The sequence below is a fragment of the Cebus imitator genome, unplaced genomic scaffold (genome assembly GCF_001604975.1).
Source record: "Cebus imitator isolate Cc_AM_T3 unplaced genomic scaffold, Cebus_imitator-1.0 Scaffold64, whole genome shotgun sequence".
Lineage (NCBI taxonomy): Eukaryota > Metazoa > Chordata > Mammalia > Primates > Cebidae > Cebus > Cebus imitator.
This window is the reverse complement of record NW_016107379.1, coordinates 3,708,027-3,716,407: the sequence shown is the minus strand read 5'-3', so window position 1 is coordinate 3,716,407 and position 8,381 is coordinate 3,708,027. Positions and strand designations below refer to the sequence as shown.

The 8,381-nt window shown below is 41.7% G+C and overlaps 1 long non-coding RNA gene across 2 annotated transcripts in view; it reads left to right on the top strand.

The window, feature by feature from the left end:
• Positions 1-203: 203 nt before the first annotated feature.
• LOC108305570 overlaps positions 204-8,381 on the top strand; it is a 20,529-nt gene continuing 12,351 nt past the window's right edge. Inside the window, exons 1-3 of one of the 2 annotated variants that reach the window (XR_005200612.1) lie at positions 204-339; positions 5,954-6,030; positions 7,725-7,841. This is a non-coding gene — a long non-coding RNA (uncharacterized LOC108305570). Of the gene's footprint in view, positions 340-5,953; positions 6,031-7,724; positions 7,842-8,381 lie in introns of those variants that run through there. The other variant, XR_001825790.2, reaches the window with a different exon arrangement.

The window sequence follows — 8,381 nt, the reverse complement described above, 5'->3', positions numbered from 1 at the left end:
CATATGCAACCAGAGCCAGACACGCGCTCAAGCCACACTATAAACAAAAGGAAAGAGGATTCAGAGAAAACAAGGTTAAAGAAACAACCAAAATGTTTTTCTAACACAGACTGATTCTCTTTCCCAGAGAAAACGAGGAAATGCATTACTTCCTACATTGTTTTATTGAAGGCTGACGTGGTTTACACAAGCTCCTGAATTCTAGGAGTAGCTTTCTGCAAAGCAGTATTGCCTCCTAACAGCAGTGTATATTCACAAAAGAAATGCACTGCTAGAATTTTCGCCTGCTCACCTCCCCCTAAAAGAGGAACTGCAGCATTGCAGAACCTCTAACTACCGGTATTTACAAATCCCTTCATAATTCTGTTAGAGTTAACTTTCCCTTTTATGTTCAGGTTTCAGAGTGGTGTGTTCCATGCCAAAATTAACCACTGCAACGTTGAAAAAATGCGTGTGTTTAGCGTTGAATATGGAGGTTTCTTTTGGGTGATGGGAGTAGAATCAGATGTAAATTAGCAGTGAGAGATATTCAAAGCCTCAAATGCTCTGTTTTTTTCTATCTCACTCATAAATTGGAAAGGAGGAGGACTTCTGGAAAGCCTTCCTCCAGTTTTTATCAGTTTGCAATACTCTCCCTGGCTGGCTTTCCTGGCACTGACCAAAGAATGTGTGCTGTACAGCTCCTTGAAGAACTCATGCTCTTCTGAGGCCTCTGTTGTCTGGGAAACACCCAACAGACATGAGTGTAGTAGCAGGTGGGAAACTTCCAAAGGCTTCTGTGCACCATTGCCTATCTCAGCTAGTGTCCGGTTTAATTAATATTTAATTTAGCTTAATAGACATTTAGATTCAATAAACATTCAACAGAGTCTATTGTGGATATTTTATATTTAAATCATTAAAATTAGGTCCTACAATAGAGAGGGGAAGAATCTCTTAAAATAACATATTTCTTGCTCTAAGGCTGTTTTAGTGTTTGCTTCGCAGGGCCTCAGGGTTTAACAAGGTGCATTAGAGAGTATCAATAGAGGCAGAAGGATGAGGTCAGGCCTTTGAGACCAGCCTGGCCAACATGGTGAAATCCCATCTCTACTAAAAATACAAAATTAGGCTGGGTGCAGTGGCTCATGCCTGTAATCCCAGCACTTTGGGAGGCCAAGGTGGGCGGATCACGAAGTCAGGAGATTGAGACCATCCTGGCCAACATGGTGAAACCCCATCTCTACTAAAAATACAAAAATTAGCTGGGTGTGGTGGTGTGTACCTGTAATCCCAGCTACTTGGGAGGCTGAGGCAGGAGAATCACTTGAACCAGGGAGTCGAAGTTTGCAGTGAGTCGAGAATGCGCCACTGCACTCCAGCCTGGTCGACAGAGCAAGACTCCATTTCAAAAAAAAAAAAATACAGAATTAGCCAGGTATGGTGGAGGGTGCCTGTAATCCCAGCTACTTGGGAGAGTGAGGCAGGAAAATCACTTGAACATGAGGGGCTGCAATGAGTCGATATCACAGCACTGCACTCCAGCCTGGGCAACAGAGCAAGACCCTGTCTCAAAAAAAAAAAGCAGAAGGAGACCAAGGGAATGGGACTCTGAGCCTTTGGAACCTGATCACTGATTCAATCAAAGTATTATGTAAGATTTCATTGGAGAAAAGCTCCTATAGTTAAAAAAAGAAAATGTGTGTGTGCACACATGTGCAGACATACACACAGAGATATGTACAGATATATTCACATATATATTATACATATATGTTTATAAAACCATCGTTTTAGAACTATTTTATTTGCAACTCACTATAGCTGTAAATTCAATTAACTCTAATTGCAAACCCAATTCGCTTTAGCTGAAGTGTGGGGAAAACATTGAAGATTGTATTAACTATTAAATCTGGAAAGTCAAAGCATTTCTGTCTTAAACATTGATGAATGAAGGGTATCAAGCTATAGCCTCAGGATGGGTCTCTCTTCTTTTTCTCCACTTCTTCTGTGCTGGATTCATTCTCAGAAGGTACTTTCCTTGTGGCAGCAAAGATGACTCCCATGATCTCTGGATCTGCATAGTTCTTACCAGTGGCAATCTAAGAACCTATCTCTCTGTGTCCTTAATGCTCTTTCAAAAGGACTCTGTTTGATAGTCTTAGTCCATGTGTCACCCCTTGAGCCAGAAGAAGTTCTCTAAGCAGCTAGCCTAGGGGCATGTGCCAACCTCTGTGGAAGGAGAAGATGCTTGCCCAATAATATAACATAGCAACAAAAGGAAGATAAAAGGTAACACTTAGCCCTTACATTAATGAAATAAGGTAGGACAACTTTGTTTAATGGTAATATCAGACCTCCAATTTCAAAATTAAACTTGAAAACATCGCCCTAAATATACTAACATTCTTTATTAAAGCCAAATTGAAATTCACTCAGTGTATTAGTTCTGCTGTCACACTGCTATGAAGAAATATCCAAAACTGGATAATTTATAAAGGAAAGAGGTTTAATTGATTTACAGTTCTGCAGGGCTGGGGAAGCTTCAGGAAACTTACAATCATGGTGGAAGGGAAAGCATGGTGGCAGCTTCACAGGGTGGCAACAAGGAGAAGTGCAGCGCAAAGCCCCTTATAAAACCATCAGATCTTGACTAGGCATGGTGGCTCATGCCTGTAATCCCAGCACTTTGGGAGGCTGAGGCAGGCAGATCACCTGAGGTTAGTTCAAGACCAGCCTGGCCAAAATGGTGAAACGCTGTCTCTACTAAAAATACAAAATTAGCTGGATGTGGTATCACATGCTTGTAATCTCAGCTACTTGGGAGGTTTCCCTTCCTTGAATATTTCAGTCCTAAAGCCATAGGTGGGCAGAGCAAAGTGGGCCTCCACATTGGTGATGGGAAGCACTGATGACCCAGAGCAGGTCTGTGCACTGTGGAGCCTGGGCATGGGGAGAACATCCTCAGAGGAAGGCTGCCCAGTGCAGGGCACTGGAACCTAAACAGGTGAGGTGACAGAGCCTGAGGAGGATGTCTTCATTGGGAGGGGACATCCTGATGTGGGGACTCAAGCCTAGAGTGGTAATAGGAGAATTCACATGAAGGAGTGGCCCCTCCTGTGCAGGGTAAGAAAGGCCGTCATGGAAGGGAGTGGTCCTGCATAAAGTAGACACTAAGTGAGGTGAGGAGGGCATCTATATGGGGAGAGTGCAAAGCCATTGAGACTGGTTACAAATAAGTAAATACATCAAAGATAGAGAACCAGGCTCCTCACTGTTTGAGAGGGGACTCACAAATAAGAGGGAGAAAATTAAAATGAACCTATAATATTGTATTGGAAATGGAGCTGTTAGAGAGAACTTATGGTTTTTGAGAGAGAGAGAGAGAGAGAGATGGTAGAGAATGACAGATAATAGAGTGATAGATATCAAATACGTAGAGTGATAGAGTTATAGAGAGATGCAGATTATAAATAGATATAGATGATAGAAGAGAGAGAGAGAGAGAGATGGTAGAGAATGACAGATAATAGAGTGATAGATATCAAATACGTAGAGTGATAGAGTTATAGAGAGATGCAGATTATAAATAGATATAGATGATAGATTAGAGATAATCATGATAGGTGGGTTGACACAGATGACATATAGATGATAGGTCATAGACAAAAACACAGATATAAGTGAGTGTGTGTGTGTGTCTGTGTATACACATATATATTTTTTCTAGCTCTATCCACCAATAGGGTCTGGAAGTGACAATACCCCAAAGCAATGCACACATCTAGCACCCAAATCTTGGCTTCCAAATTCTCCACTAAAAGAAATCAGGGGTTTCTGAGGAGATGATTAATTTCGGGGCTGGGACAGGGAAAGTTCAAGATAAGCCTGGAACATATTGTGCCTGAAAGGAAGGGCCTGAAATGATGGGGATGTGTCAAAAGGACATAAAAGCAGGCTTGTAGTAGGCTCCTTGGCCAAATCTGGGACAAATTTAACATCAAAATGAATAATAACGGATTTTAATTCATCGAATGAATAGGAAACTGTGAGTTCATAGTATTCTAAATAAGCAAATGAACAAATTGAAAGCTTGATGAGGAACGGGATATTGTATTAGTCCATTCTCATGCTGCTGATAAAGACATATCCGAGACTGGGTGATTTATAAAGGAAAGGGGTTTGATTGACTCACAGTTCCACGTGGCTGGCGAGGCCTCACAATCATGGCAGAAGGCAAGGAGGAGCAGTCACATCTTACATGGTGACAGGCAAGAGACAATGAGAGCAAAGTGAGAGGGGAAACCCTTTATAAAACCATCGCATATTATAAGACTCACTACCACGAGACCAGTATCGGGGCAACCACCTCCATGATTAAATTATCTCCCACCAGATCTCTCCCACAACACGTGGAAATTATGGGAGCTACAATTCAAGATTAGATTTGGACGTGGACACAGCCAAACCATATCAGATACTTGTGTAGTTTCAAAGTATCTCTCTCCAAATGACTCATTAACTAATGAAGGAGAAAAGAGTAAGTTTACCATGGAAAAGCCCAGCAGACACCACCTATTATGTGCTGGATTGTGTACTCCCCAAAATTTGTATGCTGAGGTCCCAACTCCCAGTACCTCTAACTGCCACTGCTTGGAGACAGATCCTTTAAGATGGCAATTAAGGTAGAATGAGGTAATATGCGTGGACCCTAATCCAATACGATTGGTGTCCTTGTAAGAAAAGGAGATTATGACACAGAAAACACACAGACTGGGGGACAACCGTATGAGGACACAGCGAGAAGATAGCCATCTGCAAGCCAAGGATAGAGAAACCAAAACCTGCCTACACCTTGATCTTGGACTCCAGAACTGGGAGAAAATTAATTTCTGTTGTTTAAACCACTCGGCCTGTGGTTTTGTTATGGCAGCCCTAAGAAACTAGGGCTAATACACCACCTGTATTAGTCCACTCTTGCACAGCTACAAAGAAATGCCTGAGACTGGGTAATTTATAAAGAAAAGAGGTTTAATTGGCTTGTGGGTTTGCAGCTGTACAGGAAGCATAGCAGCTTCTGCTTCTAGGGAAACCTCAGGAAATTTGCCATCATGGTGGAAGGTAAAAGGGAAGCACAGATATCATGTGGCTGGGGCAAGAGGAAAAGAGGGAGGGGGGAGGTCCCACACAATTTTAAACAACCAGATCTTGTGAGAACTCACTCACCATCATGAGAACAGCAGCGAGAGGATGGCACTAAACCATTCATGAGCAATCCACCCCCATGATCCAATCACCTCCCACCAGGCCTCACCTCCAACACTGAGGATTACAGTTGAATATGAGATTTGGGGTAGGGGAACACAGCTCCAAACCATATCACCACCTTAATCAAGCACCCAGAGTACTGTGCTTCAGTCATGGGGCAAATCAAAAGTACATACCTCCTGATACAATGAAAAGGGCACCGCAAATAAATGATTCAATGTATGGGTTGAAATTATCACACTAGCTTCTGTTTACCAAATAAACTATTTGGGAAACAAGAGAAGAGGCAGGGTGATCCATTAGAAGAGTTACTGTAGCCCAGGTAAGAGATGATGATGGCTTGGGCTACGGTGGTGATGCTGGGAAAGTGATAAATGGCTCCAAAATAAGAACAGGGGGCATTTCGGAGTCAAAAACGTCTAGGATTATAAACAACCCTCTCGTATGTGTTTTCTTTTTTTTTCTCCAAGGTATGGGGCCTGGGGAGGACAGTACATGTACAAAACAAGGAATCACCTGCACGTTTCCTGACTTCACTGGAGAGCACTTACTCATTCTCCAAGGCACACTCATGTCCTCCCTTCTACACACCCTTCCACCCAACATGAATCACTTCTCTGCACTCCCACAGCACTTTGTTCCTGGGCTGAGAAACAGGGCCTTGCCACTTCCTCTTGTGGTTAGTGGTGTTTGTCTCCACTTCCAGGTTCTTCTAAGATCCTGAATGGCAAGTTCCTGTCTTGGGCAGCAAAGAGCCTCAGGACTAACAGAGCCTGAATTATAGTATATGTTTTATAAAATATGTGCAAATGTCTAAAGAGGATAACTGTCAAACAGAAGCAGTTACCAAAGAGAGCTATTAGACCAATGAATTTACTAGGGGAAGCTACGGTATTTCATTCATCACTCCATTGGTTAACCAAATATCTGCAGAACTGGCTGGATAGAACAGGATTTCCAAAGTCATTTCTCTGCCTATCCTAAAAAAAATTCTGATTCTGCAGGAACAGTTTAGAACTGCCTTACAATCAGCACTGAAAATTCCTTCTAGTTAGGAAGTTCGACAGGTTCACTCGTGCCTGATTTAGCAACAGACATGAGGGCTGCCTTTATCAAAGAATGGTTGCAATGAAAAACAGGCTTTGAACCAAGGTCAACCCCACAAGTGACTCAGCACATGAGCAGTGTCATGTGTGCCTTCCATAGATGCCAGCTTCACTCCCAGGTCCTGGTCACAGAGCTCGATTCCCTTGACACACTTTAGTTGTAAGGGAAGTATACTTTTCTGTAAACTCTTTCAAAGGAATGCTTAGGCATTTACTATCCCAAACGTATACGAAAAAAGTTCAAAGCCACTCTAAATCCCCTATGACGTTTTCATCCAAACATGTTTCTTGATTCTGTTTTTAGTATCCACCTGCTTCAGTGGATTTCCATAGCCCAGGGTTTTTGTCTTTCTTTGTCATTGTTGTATCCTCAGACCCAGAACCGTGTAGGAATCGTAAGCCCCAAATACAGGTGTTTTCCTTCGTAAAACTAGAGAAACAATGATTTGAAAACGTACCCAACTCTAACCTGTGATCCCTAATTGATTTGTGTAATCACCAAGGGTATATCTTAACTAAGCCAAGGCATACAATTTTCAAAGTTTCTCAGAAAAGTTTAAATTCACCTGTTTTTATAAGAAATATATATATTTCACCTTGAGAGGAAACCAACTGGTTCTGCTCTGATATCCACTGCCCAATCGCAGCTTAGAGAGCAAAGGGATCTGAAATGTTTTAGGTCACCAAGACAGAGTATACATTTTTTATTCTCAGCGTTCTCCCAGACATCTTTTCCAGACATAGAACCAAGAGCCAGCAAGTAGTCTGAATTACTATATGCTTCTAATAACAGCAGGAAGTGCTCATAACAGGAATTTATGACCATGGAGGGCCATCAAAATCCTTGATGGGATCCTCAGCCTAGGCTGTAACATGCACAGCCTGAAAACTCACCACCCACCCACGATGCCAAGAACACCACTAACCTGGTAGCTTCTTTCAGCTGACTTCCTGCTGTTGGGTTTTTGTATTCTCCACCAACATCAAAATCTTACACATATGTATTAGTCCAGATCTCCTATAAATTGCTTTATCTTACAAAACCTTTCAGCAAAACATTTAATTTGCAAATGAATAATAATGATTCTAAGGGAGAATCATTATTATTTCTTTTTATATTAAAATATGGCTTTAATCTAGAGTAAAACACTCAAGAGAAACTACTTTTTAAATTTAAAGTTGTCTCTTTCTAGAACTTTTATTTTTAGCAACAAGTATTCACTCACTTCCTATATGATAAAAGAAACTGATTTTGAATTTTTCTGTAACTGGCAAGAAAGTTAGGACTACTCAAGTCAAGGACTAAAGGAAGATCAATTTCCAGACAAGTAAGCAGAACTGAGAGCCCAGTAGTTGTCATTTCCTTTACAGGCATTGGCTGAACCAGGCAAACTCAAGTTTTGGTTTCTAGAGCCTCAAGGGCCTAAAGGACAAAACACAAAATTGAAGGCCTGTCCAAGATGGGAAGTCTAATTACAGTCTTCCTTTGAAGGTGGGATATCAAAAGGACTACAACTTCTGTGTAAGAGTAAAGTAGAAATCATCCATCCCCCTCTCCAGATGTAAGCAAGGTAAAATTGCTTGTGTCAAATCTTACTGCTAAGTGAAAGGGAAAAATAACTTTCCCCTAAAGATTTAAAACTACTTGGCAATTAAAAGGAACGAATTACTTAGAAATATAAAATTAATAAGCATAAGGTACTTCAAAACTATATGAGAGTAATCACATTTGAAAAAAAAATAGATATAACTTAAAAATGAGAAATAAAGCTGGGTGCAGTGGCTCATGCCTGTAATCCCAGCACTTTGGGAGGCTAAGGTGGGTGGATCACCGAGGTCAGGAGTTCAAGACCAGTCTGACCAACATGGCAAAACCCTGTCTCTACTAACAAAACAAAAATTATCTGGGGGTGGTGGTGCACGCCTATAATCCCAGCTACTCGGGAGGCTGAGGCAGGAGAATTGCTTGAACCTAGGAGACGGAGGTTGCAATGAGCCAAGATTGTGCCACTGCACTCCAGCCTGGGT